The 16,201-nt window shown below is 52.6% G+C and overlaps 2 long non-coding RNA genes across 5 annotated transcripts; one reads left to right on the top strand and one right to left on the bottom strand.

Moving 5' to 3' along the window:
- Positions 1 to 3,543: 3,543 nt before the first annotated feature.
- LOC129051731 (uncharacterized) lies at positions 3,544 to 9,298 on the bottom strand. 4 transcript variants are annotated; one of them, XR_008516168.2, is made up of 5 exons: positions 8,730 to 9,298; positions 8,119 to 8,223; positions 7,479 to 7,596; positions 6,747 to 6,961; positions 3,544 to 3,840 (listed from the first exon to the last, which is right to left on the bottom strand). It is a non-coding gene; the product is annotated as an uncharacterized LOC129051731 (long non-coding RNA). The 4 variants fall into 4 exon arrangements; XR_008516165.2 differs by lacking the exon at positions 8,730 to 9,298 and having other exon boundaries at positions 8,119 to 8,719; XR_008516169.2 differs by lacking the exon at positions 8,730 to 9,298 and having other exon boundaries at positions 3,544 to 3,837; positions 8,119 to 8,719.
- Positions 9,299 to 9,325: 27 nt separating this feature from the next.
- Positions 9,326 to 10,160, top strand: LOC129051732 (uncharacterized). The gene is made up of 2 exons (XR_008516170.2): positions 9,326 to 9,497; positions 9,843 to 10,160. It is a non-coding gene; the product is annotated as an uncharacterized LOC129051732 (long non-coding RNA).
- The last annotated feature ends 6,041 nt before the right edge of the window (positions 10,161 to 16,201 follow it).

Below are 16,201 nucleotides of genomic sequence, written 5' to 3'. Positions count from 1 at the left end.
AGATGGAGTCTCGCTGTCACCCAGGCTGGAGTGCAATGGCGTGATCTCGGCTCACTGCAACCTCCACCTCCCGGGTTCAAGCCATTCTCCCGCCTCAGCCTCCCGAGTAGCTGGGATTACAGGTGCCACCACCATGCCCGGCTAATTTTTTGTATTTTTAGTAGAGACGGGGTTTCACTATGTTGGCCAGGCTGGTCTCAAACTCTTGACCTCGTGATCCGCCCGCCTGGGCCTCCCAAAGTGCTGGGATTACGGGCATGAGCCACCGCGCCTGGCCCTGTCACCTTTCAACACACTACATGCTTTACTACACATCTTGTTTCTTGTCTGTCTCCTGTACTTGATTGTCAGCTCAGCCAGCACAATAGCTGTTGTCTTTTTTTTTTGGAGAGATGGGGAGCGGGGGTCTCACTTTGTTGCCCAGGGCAGTCTTGAACTCCTGGACTCAAGCGATCCTCCTGCCTCAGTCTCCCAAAGTGCTGGGATGACAGGTGTGAGCCACCGTGCCCAGCCTACAACGTTTGTCTTCATCACTGCTGGAGAACTTAAGAAAGGCACTTAGTCATTATCTAGTGAATTAATGCATTAATAATCACTATGTTCCTGGCATGTGTGTGGGGGGAGGTGATGGGAAGTGGGGGAGGGACAAAACAGACTAGGAGCTTGCCTGCCACCATCTGGCAGGGGGCTAGTCATGTAGCTAGCCAATTACAATGAAGAGTTTTCAGTGCTGAGAGCCAAGGCCCAGCCTGGAAGATGAAAGTGCAATCTGGGAAGACTTTTGAGGAGGTGACATCTTATAGGGCTTTGATCAGTAAGGAGTTTGGATTTAAGTATGATGAGAAGGCTTAGGGATTTTTGTTTGATTTGATTTTTAGAAATGGGATCTTGCTCTGTTGCCCAGGCTGGAGTTCAGTAGCACACTCCTAGCCCATTGAGGCCTCAACCTGGGTTTAAGCAATTCTCCCGCCCCAGCCTCCCAACTAGCTGGGACTACTGGCACACACCACCACACCTGGCTAATTTTTAAATTTTTTTGTAGTGACAGTGTCTCACTATGTTTCTCAGGCTGGTCTCAAACTACTGGGCGCAAATGATCCACCCTCCTCAGCCTCCCAAAGTCTTAGGATTACAAGCGTGAGCCACCATGCCCAACCAAGGTTTTTATTTTCTCATTTTATTTTATTTTGTTTTTTGAGATGGAGTCTCACTCTGTTGCCCAGGCTGGAGTGCAGTGGCATGGTCTCGGCTCATTGCAATCATCTCCCAGGTTTAAGCGATTCCCCTGCCTCAGCCTCCAGAGTAGCTGGGATTACAGGTGCCCGCCACCATGCTCAGCTAATTTTTCTATTTTTAGTAGAAACGGGGTTTCGCCATGTTGGCTAGGCTGGTCTCAAACTCTTGACCTAAAATGATCCGCTCGCCTTGGCCTCCCGAAGTGCTGGGATTATAGGTATGAGCCACCGCACCCGGCCTCTACAAAAAATTTAAAAAATTAGCTGGGCGTGGTGGTGTACGCTTGTGGTCCCAGCTACTCAGAGGCAGAAGTGAGAGGACTGGTTGAGCTCCAGAGGTGGAGGCTGAAGTGAGCCATGATCACACCACTGCATTCCACCCTGTCTAGAAAAACAAAATTGTTTTTTTTTCCAATAAAGATAGGATCCAATAGAGCTGGGATTAGGGATAGGTGAGTGACATGAGTCACACAAGGGCAGGACTCGGGCCTGTCTGGACTGCATTTGCCAGTGACGTTATTACTGGTCACATGTGGCTACTGAACACCTGAAAATGCAGCTATTCTTCAAAGTAATGGCAGCCGGGTGCAGTGGCTCACGCCTGTAATCCCAGCACTTTGGGAGGCTGAGGAGGGTGGATACCTGAGGTCAGGAGTTTGAGACCAGCCTGGCCATCATGGTGCAACCCCGTCTAAATACAAAAATTAGCCAGGTGTGGTGGTGCATGCCTGTAATCCCAGCTACTCAGGAGGCTGAGGCAGGAGAATCGCTTGAACCCGGGAGGCAGAGGTTGCAGTGAACCGAGATTGTGCCACTGCACTCCAGCCTGGCAACAGAGCAAGACTCTTCCTCAAAAAAAAAAAAAAAGCTGGGCACGGTGGCTTATGCCTGTAATCCCAGCACTTTGAGAGGCCGAGGTGGGTGGATCACGAGGTCAGGAGATCGAGACCATCCTAACATGGTGAAACCCCGTCTCTACTAAAAATACGAAAAAAATTAGCCGGGTGTAGTGGCGGGTGCCTGTAGTCCCAGCTACTTGGGAGGCTGAGGCAGGAGAATGGCGTGAACCTGGGAGGCGGAGCTTGTGTTAGCCGAGATCGCACCACTGCACTCCAGCCTGGGGGACAGGGTGAGACTCCGTCTCAAAAAAAAAAGAAAGAAAGAAAGTAATGATGGCAAGAACCACAATTACTTTGCACCAACCTAATAGTTTGAATTGAGATGTTATAAGTATAAAATCCACATCAGATTTTGAAGACAGTACCAAAAAACTGAAATATCTCATTCATAATATTTACCTTGATTATATGTTAAAATGATACTATTTTGGATATACTGAGTTAAATAAAATCTTATTAAAATTAATTTTGTAGCCGAGTCTTGTAACTCACACCTGTAATCCCAGCACTTTGGGAGGCCGAGGCGGGTGGATCACCTGAGGTCAGGAGTTTGAGACCAGCCTGACCAACATGGTGAAACCCTGTCTCTACTAAAAAATACAAAAATTAGCCAGGTGTGGTGGCAGGCACCTGCAATTCCAGCTACTTGGAGGCTGAGGCAGGAAAATCACTTGAACCCAGGAGGTGGAGGTTGCAATGAGCTGAGACCATGCCACTGCACTCCAGCCTGGGCAACAGGACAAGACTCCATCTCAAATTAAAAAAAATAATAATTTTGGCAGGCTCACTGGCTCACGCCTGTAATCCCAGCACTTTAGGATGCTGAGGCAGGCAGATCACTTGAGGTCAGGAGTTCAAAACCACCCTGGCCAACATGGCGAAACCCCATCTCTACTAAAAATATAAAATTGGCTGGGTGTGGTGACATGCACCTGTAATCCCGACTGCTTGGGAGGCTGAGGCAGGAGAATCACTCAAACCCGGGAGGCAGAGGTTGCAGTGAGCCAAGATGGTGCCACTGCACTCCAGCCTGGGCAACAGAGCAAGACTCTGTCTCAAAAAAAAATTAATTTTGGCAGGCTCACTGGCTCACGCCCGCAATCCCAGCACTTTGGGAGGCTGAGGCAGGTGGATCATTTGCGGTCAGGAGTTCAAAACCAGCCTGGCCAACATGGTGAAAACCCATCTCTATTGAAAATATAAAATTGGCTGGGTGTGGTGGCACGTACCTGTAATCCCAACTACTTGGGAAGCTGAGGCAGGAGAATCACTTGAACCTGGGAGGCAGAGGTTACAGTGAGCCAAGATCCTGCCACTGCACTCCATTCTGGGTGACAGAGTGATACTGTGTCTCAAAAATAAATAAATAAATGTAAATAAAATAAAATTAATTTCACCTGCTCCTTTTTTTTAAAAAAATGTGGCTACTAAAAAAGTTTTCATTACATATGTGGCTTGCATTTGTGGCTCACGATATATTTCTTTAGACACTGCCTTTATTGCCTTCCCTCCCATTTGCTTATCAGGCGGCTGCCTGATCACACTACTGATATCAGACTTCAGAGTCAGGCCAAGTTCTCAGCTGTAGCTGTCCTTGAGCTCCGTGTAGTATCTGTCACCTTTGCCTGGTTCCTCCTTGGCCTTGGGACACTAGATCCTTCTGACATCCCTTCTCTTTCTCAGTCTTCTTTGTGAGACAGCATCTGCTTCTCAAATAAACACTTTGTTTATTTTCATTTTTATTTCATATTTATTTATTTATTTATTTTTGAGACAGAGTCTCACTCTGTCGCCCAGGCTGGAGTGCAGTGGTGTGATCTCGGCTCACTGCAACCTCTGCCTCCCGGGTTCAAGAGATTCTCCTGCCTCAGCCTCCTGAGTAGCTGGGATTACAGGCACGTGCCACCATGCCCAGCTTTTTTTTTTTTTTTTTTTTTTTGAGATGAAGTCTTGCTCTGTTGCCCAGGCGGGAGTGCAACGGAGTGCAATCGTGCAATCTCGGCTCACTGCAACCTGGGCCTCCCACGTTCAAGCAATTCTCCTGCCTCAGCCTCCCAAGTAGCTGGTATTAAAGGTGCCCGCCATCATGGCTGGCTAATTTTTGTATTTTTAGTAGAGACAGGTTTCACCATGTTGGCCAGGCTGGTCTTGAACTACTGAGCTCAAGTGATCCACCTGCCTCAGCCTCCCAAAGTGTTGGGATCACAGGCATGAGCCACCCCGCCCAGCGTCATTTTTATTTTAGAAACGAGGTCTGTTGCCCAGGCTGGAGTACAGTAAAAGAATCCTAGCCCATTGCAGCCTCGACCTCCTGGGCTCAAGTGATCCTCTTGCCCCAGCCAGTGTCCTGAGTAGCTGGGACTACAGGCGAGGACCACCATGCCCAGCTAATTTTTGTAATTTTTGTAGGGATAGGGTTTCACTACGTTGCCCAGGCTGGTCTCAAACTCCTGAGGTGAAGTGATCCTCCCACCTCAGTCTCCCAAAGTACTGGGATTACAGGCATGGGCCACCACACCCAGCCCATATCACATATTATTTGGCAATAAAAAGGAATAAGGTACTCACGCTTGTTACACTTGTTATAACATGGATGAACTCTGTTGACAGCATTTCTACACAGAGACAAAAAGTAGACCAGGGTTGCCAGAGGCTAAGAATGTTGGGGGGTGAAATAGAAAGTGATTTCTTTTCTCTTCTCTTCTCTTCTCCTTTCCTTTTCTTTCCTTCCTTTCTTTCCTTTTTTTTTTTGAGACAGAGTCTCACTCTGTCACCCAGGCTGGAGTGCAGTGGCATGATCTCGGCTCACTGCAACCTCTGCCTCCCGGGTTCAACTGATTCTCCCAACTCAGCCTCCTGAATAGCTGGGACTACAGGCACGTGCCACCATACCCGACTAATTTTTGTATTGTTAGTAGAGACGGGGTTTCACCGTGTTGGCCAGGCTGGTCTCGAACTCCTGACCTCAGGTGATCCACCTGCCTTGGCCTCACAAAGTGCTGGGGTTACAGGGGTGAGCCACCACATCCGCCCAGAAAATGATTTCTAATGGGCTTGAGATTTCTTTTGGGGGTGATGGAAATGTTCTAAAGTTGGGCAGGGCGTGGTCACTCATGCTGTAATCCCAGCACTTTGGAAGGCCGATGTGGGAGGACTGCTTGAGCCCAGGTGTTTGAGAACAGCCTGAGCAACATAGCAATGCCCTGTCTTTACAAAAAAAAAATACAAAAATGGCCAGGCGCGGTGGCTCACGCCTGTAATCTTGCGGATCACGAGGTCAGGAGATCGAGACCATCCTGGCTAACACGGTGAAACCCCGTCTCCACTAAAAATACAAAAAATTAGCCAGGCGTAGTAACGGGCGCCTGTAGTCCCAGCTACTCGAGAGACTGAGGCAGGAGAATGGCGTGAACCCGGGAGGTGGAGCTTGCAGTGAGCAGAGATGGCGCCACTACACTCCAGCCTGGGCAACAGAGCGAGACTCCATCTCAAAAAAAAAAAAAAAAAAAAAAAAAAAAAAATTAGCTGGGCGTGGTGGCGGGCGCCTGCAGTCTCAGCTATTCCAAAGGCTGAGGTGGGAGGACTGCTTGAGCCCGGGAGGCAGTGGTTGCAATGAGCCAAGATGCCGCCACTGCACTCCAGCCTGGGCTACACAGTGAGATCCTACCTCAGCAAAAAAAAAAAAAGGCCGGGCGGAGTGGCTCATGCCTGTAATCCCAGAATTTTGGAAGGCTGATGCAGGCGGATTGCCTGAGTTCAGGAGTTGGAGACTAGGCTGGGCAACACGGAGAAACCTCATCTCCACTAAAATACAAAAAATTAGCTGGTGTGGATCAGGCACGGTGGCTCACGCCTGTAATCCCAGCACTTCCAGAGGCCAAGGCGGGCAGATTACTAGGTCAGGAGTTCGAGACCAGCCTGGCCAACATGGTGAAACCCCGTCTCTACTAAAAATACAAAAATTAGCTTGGTGTGGTGGTGCTTGCCTGTAATCCCAGCTACTTGGGAGGCTGAGGCAGGAGAATCGCTTGAACCCGGGAGGCGGAGGTTGCAGTGAGCCGAGATCACACCACTGCACTCCTGCCTGGGTGACAGAGTAAGACTCTGTCTCCAAAAAAAAAAAAAAAAAAAAAAAAAGGAATGTTCTAAAGTTTATTGTGGTGATGGTTGCATGAGTCTATGAATATTCTAAACACGTTTGACTGTATACAGTCGTCCCCCTTATCTGCAGTTTCGATTTCCTCGGTTTCAGTTATCCTTGGTCAACTTTGGTCCAAAAATATTAAATGGAAAATTCCAGAGGCTGGGCATGGTGGCTCACGCCTTTAATCCCAGCACTTTGGGAGACCTTTGCAGGAGGAGGATTGCTGGAGGCCAGGAGTTCAAGACCAGCCTGGGAAACATAGTAAGACCCTGTCTCTAAAAAAAAAAAAAAATTTGTATAAATAAGCCGGGTGTGCTTGCACATGCCTGTAGTCCTAGCTACTTAGGAGGCTGAGGCAGGAGGCTCATTTAAGGCCAGGAGTTGGAGACCAGTCTAGGCAACACAGCAAGACCCTCACGCCCCCACCCCTACAAGATAAATAAATTAGCCAGGTGTGGTGGTGCTCACCCCTAGTTCCAGCTACTCTGGAGGTTGAGGTAGAAGAATCCTTTGAGCCCAGGAGTTTGAGATGGCAGTGGTGAGAACTTGTCTCAAGTAATTTTGATCCTGGGCTGGGCGTGGTGGCTCACGCCTGTAATCCCAGCACTTTGGGAGGCCGAGGCAGGTGGATCACCAGGTCAGGAGATCGAGACCATCCTAGCTAACATGGTGAAACCCCGTCTCTACTTAAAAAATACAAAAAATTAGCCAGGCGTGGTGGCACACGCCTGTAGTCTCAGCTACTTCGGAGGCTGAGGCAGGAGAATCGCTTGAACCTGGGAGGTGGAGGTTGCAGTGAGCCGAGATCGCGCCACTGCACTCCAGCCTAGGTGACAAAGACTCCATCTCAAAAAATAAATAAATAAATAAATATTAAATAATAAAAATTTTTTTTGATCTTAAAGCTGGGTGTGGAGATATTTGCCTGTATTCGCAGATACTCGGGAGGATCCCTTAAGCCCAGGAGTTTGAGGCCAGCCAGGGCAACATGGAGACGCCCCTATCTCTAAAAAATAAACAAACAGGTCAGGGCCCAGGGGCTCATGCCTGTAATCCCAGCACTTTAGGAGGCTAAGGTGGGCGGAACTCTTGAGGGCAGGAATTCGAGTCAGGAATTCCAGACCCGCCTGGGCAACACAGCATAATCCTGTCTCTACAAAAAAAAAAATACAAAAATTAGCTGGGTGTGGTCACTCTCACCTGTGGTCCCAGCTACTTGGGAGGCTGAGATGGGAGGCTCAGCTGAGTTCGGGAGGTCGAGGCTGCAGTAAGACGTGATTGTGCCACTGCACTCCAGCCTGGGCGACACAGTGAGACCCTGTCTCAATACATAAATAAATCAAAAATTGGCCAGGCGCGGTGGCTCACGCCTTTAATCCCAGCACTTTGGGAGGCCAAGGCAGGCGGATCACCTGAGGTCAGGAGTTTGAGACTACCCTGGCCAACATGGTGAAACCCCGTCTCTACTAAAACTACAAAAATTAGTTGGGCATGGTGGCGTGTGCTTGTCCCAGCTACTTGGGAGGCTGAAGCAGGAGAATCGTTTGAACCTGGGAGGCAGAGGTTGCAGTGAGCCGAGATCGTGCCACTGCACTCCAGCCTGGGTGACAGGGTGAGACTCAGTCTCAAATATATATATACATATATATATACACAAATAAATAAATAATAAAATTAAAAAAAATTATCTCGATTCTTCCGCTAGTGAAGTGCCTCCCTGGAATCCCACCCAGCTTGCTGTTCTTCTCATCCCAGGTTTAAGAAGGATAGAAAGGTGGGGGAGACTGTTTCGGGGCAGGCAAGGAGGGGAGGCCTAGGCAGGAGGTGTGGTGAAACCCACCAGATGTGCCCTCAAGCACCCTCTTTCTCTGCCAGAGGCCGCGGGCTTGGAAGAACCACGTCTCTTCCCAGGTTTTCTTCACAGCCTGACTCGAAGCGTCCTGGCCTGCCCGCCCCACCAGACAGTCTGACTCAATTTGCCCGCCGTGTGCGCGGGCCCTGCGCGTGTGACCCGCCACCATCCCAGTGACTCAGGCAGCCTGGAAGCCCCCTTCCCTGGGGACACCCAGCTTCCTATGGTGACTTTTCACAGACATGGCTGAAACTGGCTGGCGCCTCCCAGACCCAGACTGGGCTCCTGGGGGCAGCCCAGCAGGGCCTGGGCCCACAGCCCACCCCCAGAGAGGGCCTAGGGGGTGGGAGTAGGGGGTGGGGAACTCTTCTCAAAGGGCCTTTGTGGGAGCGGCTGGGGGGGCTAACGGGGGACCCCGCCCTGTGTGACTCAAGCCTCATTGCTGGGCGGTGACTCACCCCCAGGCCCCCCTTCTGCCTGCCCGCAGCAGGTGCTGTGAGCCAGCTTCGGGATAGGGGCCTCTGCAGCCATGGTCATGCCACCCTCCCCTAGACCTGTGACTTGCCACCCACTTCTAGGGGTGCCAGTCTTGCCCTCACCTCCTTGCCCTCCTAAGCTCGGACCACAGAGAAAACCTCCTACATCCCGTCCCTCCGTGGGGCAGCAGAGGTGGTACTGAAATGTGCCACGCATTGTCTCACTATGAATTCACGGGATTCTCAAACCACCCGAGAGGCAGGGTGTTCTTGCTACTGCCCTGTAACAGATGCGGAAATTGATTCTCCGTGAGGTTACAGAGTTTAACACAGGAGATTCACGTGCAGAATCTGGGTGTCCCAAACTTGCTGCCCCGCAGTGTCACTGCGTGATCATCTCAGCTGCCTTAAATGCCAGTGGTGGGTTACTGCACCCTCTAGTGTCGCTTCTTTTACTGACAGGTAAACTGAGGCAAGGAGCCTTGAAGTCACAGGTCAAGAGTAAGAGGCAAGGCCGGGATTCGAACCGAGTCCGAGAGCCCGGGACCTGCTCGACCGCTTCCCCACGGGCCTCCGGCGCCCACTTGGGGGCTAAGGCGCCCCCGCCGCCGGGCCCCTCCGGACGCCGAGGCCAGCCGAGATCGGGCCGCCGGCCAGGCTGCTGGGCGCCGCGCCCGTCCGCATCACGCCGCGGTGAGTCACCGCGCGCCGGCCCTGGCCCCGCCCCCTGCGCCAACAAACAGCGCGTTGCTCGGCAACCGCCACCGCCCTCCAGTGTGGACCTGGGTTCGAGCCTCAGGCCGGGGTGCGGGCTAAGAGGGATTTTGGGACTCGGTAGGCTTCCCCAGATTAGGGGTTCACATCAGGCCTGTAATCCTGGTGGGCACAGAGGTGAGGGTGAAAGAGACAGCTGTGGCCCAATGAAGGTGGGGAGGGCTGAGGGTGGCTCTCTCCAATCCAGACCCACAGGGGCTCCCCAGAAGTGGGTAGTCGGGTCAGGAGATGGCGGCTGGGCCAGAGTTGCAGCTGAGAGGTCGAGGCCATTTTCCTAAGGGATTTGGGGAGCTGGCCTGGCGGGGGCTGTCAGGAGCGCTGTGATGAGGGCTTTTTTGCATCCTCCCCACCCCTGCCGACCTCCCAAACTAGCTAACACTTAATGAGCACATTCTGTGTTCTAAGCCTGTTCTATGCATGTGTGGGACTATGTATATTAACTCATGTAATCTTCACCATGAGGTCGGACACAGTGGCTCACGCCTATAATCGCAGCACTTTAGGAAGCCGAAGCTGGTGGATCACTTGATGTCAGGAGTTCAAGACCAGCATGGGCAAAATGGTGAAACTCCGTCTCTACTAAAAATACAAAAATTAGCCGAGCGTGATGGCCAGCACCTGTAATCCCGGCTACTCGGGAGACTGAGGCAGGAGAATCGCTTGAACCTGGGAGGCAGAGGTTGCAGTGGGCCGAGATCGTGCCACTGCACTCCAGCCTGGGTGACAAGAGTGAAACTCCGTCTCAAAAATAATAATAATAAAAATTAAAAATAGTGTTCACCATGGCCCTCTGACGTTTCACTGACATTCTCATTTTACAGATGGGGAAACTGAGTCAACAGAGGGGCAATGTCCTTTGCCAGAGGAGGCACAGCCAAGCTGGCATCCGGGCTCCCAAACCTGTCTCAGGAGGGTGCATGCCTGGCCTTGGCGGGGTTGTATCTGTGGGAGTCTTCAGGCGTTGTGGGGATAGGTGCCATGGCTACATTGAAGTATGGGTAGGTTATGCAAGTCGGGGATGGCGCCTGGTGGGCTCCCTGGGGGCTGTCGACACATGATGCTGAAGGCTGTGCGCTACAGAGGCTGCACCAGCACCCCCCTAGACTTCCCATGCCATCTGAGTGCAGGGAGAGAGTTTCCCAGCACCGGCTTCAGATGGCCTGAACTCCGGGCTCTCTGGCACCCCAATAGTCACCACTGAGCCGTCCACAGGACCCTTAAGGGAACTGCCTGAGGGGCCTTCCTGAGCCCCAGATCCTATGGGGGCGGGGAGAAGAGTAGATACTAGCATCTCAGACACGGAGATGACCAGCTGCCTGGGAAGTGACCAGCTTTGTGTCCTGTAAGAAATGTCCATTTGGCTCAAATGACCAAGTCAATCACTCAAATGGTTGAGTCGGGGAGATGGTTGAGTTACAGGGATCCTGGACAGTCTAAAGCCAAGAAGGTGAGGAGGGCTTCTTGGAGGAGGTGATACCCTGGGACCTGAAGGATGCTCAGGAGTTGGCGAATAACAGGCAGGACCTTCCTGTGGGAGAGGTTGGGACACGGAGGAACTTTTCAAAGTGGAAGGTAGAGGGGACGCGTGATTGGATTTAACGGGCTGTCTCTGGAGAATGGCTAGAAGGCATAAGGAAAGTCGGAGAGGACCAGGGAGGTGTCTGTTGGAATATATTTAGGCCAGAGATGATGGTGACTTAAGGATACAGTTGGCAGATTTAACAAATAAAAAATACAGGACATCAGTTAAATTTGAATTTCAGATACAGAACAAGTAATTTTTTTTTAGTATAAAACTTTTTTTTTTAGTATAGCGATGTCCCCGAAATTGCATGGGACATACTTATACTAAAAAAAGAGATCCGCTGTGTATCTGAAAAATTAAGTTTCACTGGGTGTCCTGTGTCTCATCTGGGAACTGTACTTGGTGGAGGGGGGCGGGTCTCAGGGGCCCCTGGGGAGGGGGAAACGATCATAGCTAACACTCAGGGAATAAATGCACTTTGTTTTTCTTTTTTATGTGTTTTCATTTTACTTATTCACTTTTTCATAGAGATGGGGGCCTCACTATGTTGCCTAGGCTGGTCTCAAACTCCTAGGTTCAAGCGATCCTCCTGCCTCAGCCTCCCAAAGTTTTGGGATTATAGGAGTGAGTTAATACTCCTAACCCAACAAGTGCACTTTGAAGTGAGTACCACTATCATGCCCATTTTACAGCTAGGTAAACTGAGGCCTGGAGCAGTTATTGCTTTTGTCATGTGTGTGTGGCTTTTTTTTTTTTTTTTTTTTGGTAACTTGTTTATATGGTTAGGTTAGGAAGTGGGTGACCCTCGACTGGAACCGAGGCATGTTGTCTGCAGTCTCTCAACTCTCAGAGCTTGAACCCCCTCCCCCACGGGATTGGTAGGGGTGGTTGGACACTATGGTTCCCTGGGTTCCTGGTGACCCAGCTAAGGGCCTTTCTCATGGGATGAGCTTCCCCAGTCCCCCAGCGAAGCCTAGGCTCTGTGGCACCCCTACTTGCCCCCCTCCTGCCAGGACAGCGAGGCACTGGGAGGGACGGGAGGCGGCCTCAGGGGGCCTCCTCTCCTGGCTGAGGCTCGGCCTCGCCCTCCTCCAGGCTGGGAGGATCCGCCGTCTGCGCCGCCGGCAGGGGGAGGGGGCGGGTTATTTTTACCTCCCTCCAGGCAGCCGGGGCGACAGGAAGTGAGCGCGCGGCCCGCCAGATGTGGAGAGCCAGGCAGCTGGGAACAGCCACAGCTGGACTGGCGGCCGGCCGGGAGCGGGGTTAGGGGGGAGGGTGTGTGGAGGGTGGATCCCCAGGCCTCCGGTCCCCTCTTTGTTCCCCGCCGCCCCAGCCTCCCCTCCAAAGACCCCTCGTCCCCATCCCCCGCTCATGTGGGTCGTGGCCTCGCTGTCCCTCATCTGGGCGCCAATCCCCTCGCTGGCTCGAGGGCTCTCAGATCCTGGGCGGGGAGGGGGACCCTGCTCCTCGCCCCAGGGACCCCCAGGTCCCAGCAGAGTGGGGGGTAAGAGGGGGAGACAGCCCCTCGCCGGCCCCGCCTGCCACCGCCATTGTTTACCCGTCGGCTGCCTCCTAGGAAACTTAACCCGCCCGCGGTAATTTTATTTGGGAACTTCGGCCAGTTGCCATAGCAACCCCCAGTGACGTCAGAGGGGCTGGGGCCCGAAATCCCCGGGAAAGGGGGGGATGGGATTGGGGGGGAGACCCCCAGAAGGGCTCCTCCTTAACCCTCTGCGTACCAGGTCCCAGCCAGGCAGGGACAGCCAGATGTGACACTTTTTGGGTGCCCCCCCCAATTCTGGCCTGGGGCCAGGTCAGGGTGGCAGGCCAGGCCTTGATGTCATCGGGAGCTGGGTGGGTGGTGAGTCATTCCTGAGGTGGGGGCTGGGCCAGGCCTGGGGTCTATTCCTGTCTGACCTGCCCCACCAGTGCCCTTGAGCAATACTGGGACCCTTCCCTGGGGATTTCAGGCACCTGGCTGGGGGTCCCCACAGATCCCTGGGACCTCTCTGCCCCTCTGAACCATTATGTAGGTAGACAAAGTCTTTCCTGGTGCTCCAGACACCAGGCAATTGAGTTTGTCACGGTGAGCTGGGGCCATCGTGTAATGTTCTTCTCCGGATGTGGGGAGTGGCTGGTGCCTTGGTGAGGGAGCAGGGTTGTGGTGGGATCCCGGCTCAGTCCATAACACAGCCGGTCGCCAGGGCGACAGGAGGCAGGGGCCCTGACTGGCATGGGGGGTCACTGCCGCCGGCCGGGGGCTGGGCTGGGAGGAGCCACTCTAACCGCAGTGACGTGAGACTTCCTCGGCAGGGCCTGTTTGATGTTTCTGTGTGCGGCGTTGCCATGGGGCCCAGCAGGCAGCCCTGCATGTGAGCTGGGGTGACCTGTGGGCCGGCTGGGCCTGTCAGGGTCCCTTGATCCAGGTGTACCTGGTGTATCACTTACCCTCTTTCTACCTGCGATCAGCACATCACACGTCTCACCTCAAAGCCTGGTAACAACTGCAAATTGGGCATTTTCAGCCCCATTTTTCAGCCGACAAAACTGAGGCTTAGAAGTGTAATCGCCTGGCCCCAAAGACATCCAGTTAGAAAGCTGGGGTGTAGGGCCTGGCGCGGTGACTTTGGGAGGCTGAGGCGGGCGGATCACTTGAAGTCAGGAGTTCAAGACCAGCCTGGCCAATATGGTGAAACCCTGTCTCTACTAAAAATACAAAAATTAGCCGGGCATGGTGGTGCACGCCTGTAATCCCAGCTACTTGGGAGGCTGAGGCAGGAGAATCTCTTGAACTGGGGAGGCGGAGGTTTTGGTGAGCCGAGATTGTGTCCAGCCTGGGCGACAGAGTGAGACTCCTTCTCAAAAAAACAAAACAAATCTTTGTTCTTCTTCCGTTCCACTCCTCTCTCTGCCTCCATGAAAATGGTCTGCTTTGCTGGTTTTCCAATGTTCCAGGCAACCGTCCTACCGCAAAGCCTGTGCACTGGCCGTTCTCTCTGCCTGGAACTCTCTTCCTCTTGAAGTCTTCCTGGCTTTTCCCTCAGTGCCTAAAAGTCTTTGTTCAAAGTCACCTCCTGCTCGGGGAGGCCTTTCCTGACCTAACCTCCACTCATTTCATCTCTCATCTCTCTTGCCTTTTTCTAGATTACCCATAGACTTTCCACCCAACACATTTTTTTATATATATATAAAATATATAATTTAAAAAAAATATATAGATATATAATTTTAAAATATATAGACACATAATTTTTAAATATATATAGATATATAATTTTTAAATATATAGGTATATAATTTTTAAAAACATAGATATATAATTTTTAAAAATATATGTAGATATATAATTTTTTTTTGAGACAGGGTTTCCCTGTGTCACCCAGGCTGGAGTCCAGTGGAGCAATCTTGGCTCACTACAACCTCCGCCTCCTGGGTTCAAGTGATTCTCCTGCCTCAGCTTCCCGAGTAGCTGGGACTACAGGCGTGCGCCACCATGCCCGGCTAATTGTTGTATTTTTAGTAGAGACGGGGTTTCACCGTGTTGGCTAGGCTTGTCTCGAACTCCCGACCTCAAGTGATCAGGCTGCCTCAGCCTCCCAAAGTGCTGGGATGACAGGCGTGAGCCACTGCTCCCGGCCACATTATATATCTTTATACCTATCTATCTGCTTATCACGTTTGTTTCTCCCATAGATGCTGGTCCCAAAAGTACAGGGATTTTTTTTTCTGTTTTGTTCTCTTCTGTGTCCCCAAATGCCCAGAACAGAGCCTGACATACATACAGCAGGCACTCAATGTTTGTAGAATGAACAAAAGGGTATGTGTGTGTGTGTGTGTGCGCGCGCGCACGAGCGCACATGTGCCATGCCATTTGACCACTTGACCTGGTCTCACCTTCGCCCTGTCCCTTCATCACTCCCTCACCTGCTGTCCTCTGGGTAAACCAATAGGCTCAGGACTGGGGCCTGTAGAAGTAAATGTCAAGGGACCTGGAGGGAGAGGTGGGGGCTCTGGGAGGACCCTCCAAGCCTGGGCTGAGGGATACTAGTGAGCTGGGGTGTGCTCCAAGCCACAGGCAGCAGAACAGCGAAAATTAGGTCAAAAAAAATCTGGGGAAGAGGTGTCCCCAGAGGCCAGCATGGAGGAGGTGTTCTCCCTGAATGTGAATTGGACTGATGACAGGAGAGGCAATATCTGGATGGAAGGCCTTATTATGGGGTGAAGGGAATTCCGGAGGGGCAATATGGATGGGGATGTGGTAGAGATCTGAGTTTTGTTTGTCATTGTAATTTGGTCACTTTCTACTTTTGCAATGACAAGTTTGTGTGTGTGTGTCCCCTACAGGGAGACCCTCACCCCCACCCCAGGCCCACCCTGGAAATGCCATTCTTGTGTGTAGCTGCTCAGAAGGCCATGTGGTAAGTTGCTCCCACCTTCTGCGCCCCACCCTGAGTTGGGGAATTCTGTGCCACCCCAAATCTTCCCCTGGGGCCCCACTAGGCGGCTCTGCCCCCTCCTGCCCCAACCTGTCAGATCCTGCATCCTGGGCCAGCCTGCCCCTTGGGCCCCACAGGGAAGAAAAGGCCCCGGAGCCCCCAGGGCTGGGCCCCACGGGATGGTAGCTGGGTGTGGCTCCTAACTCCCTCTCCCCAGTTCCACCAGGTACCAAGGTGAGAGCCAGCTGAGTTGATGAAATAGGGGACCCTGGAGGAATTCTGGGGTGCAAGGTGACACCAAAGCGTCCAACCAGTCCCTCCAGTCCCCTGGAGGGCCTGGCCTGCTGCTGGGTACCCCCGCGCCCCCACCCCCAGAGTTACTCAAAAGGGGAGGCTGCTGTCTTACCACCCAGGATGTGGATGAAGAATTGGATCCCTAGCCCCAAGGATGACACTTCAAAAATACTGGGGGCTGAGTGGAAAACATCATCCCCCAAAGCAATGCCCACTCAGGTCTGGGAAGGGTCCTGCGGGTTCCAGACTCCCACTGTGACACGATGGTGGTCGTGGGTGGTGGATAGGGGTCCATTGGCCTTTGTCGAGTCCTGGAGAGGGCAGATGGCAGCGGGACATGCCCAAGGAGACTGGCATGGTTGCAGAGGGCACCCCGCCCCTCGATCTCAGAGTTTTGTTCCTGGCCCCCCACCTGGGCACTGGGCCAGGCCCCGAGGCAGGGCCTCCTCCTGAGGAACAATGCAGCCGTGTTCCTCCCTGTGGAGGCTGGAGGATGGAGCGGGAAAGACAGGCACACCGGGAAAGAGGGAGGGATCCAGGGAGGGCCTTGCTCCCAGAGCTACTCC

The sequence above is a fragment of the Pongo abelii genome, chromosome 20 (assembly GCF_028885655.2).
Source record: "Pongo abelii isolate AG06213 chromosome 20, NHGRI_mPonAbe1-v2.0_pri, whole genome shotgun sequence".
NCBI classification, from domain to species: Eukaryota; Metazoa; Chordata; class Mammalia; order Primates; family Hominidae; genus Pongo; species Pongo abelii.
Note: the sequence above shows the minus strand (reverse complement) of the source record. Positions and strands in the feature narration are given on the sequence as shown.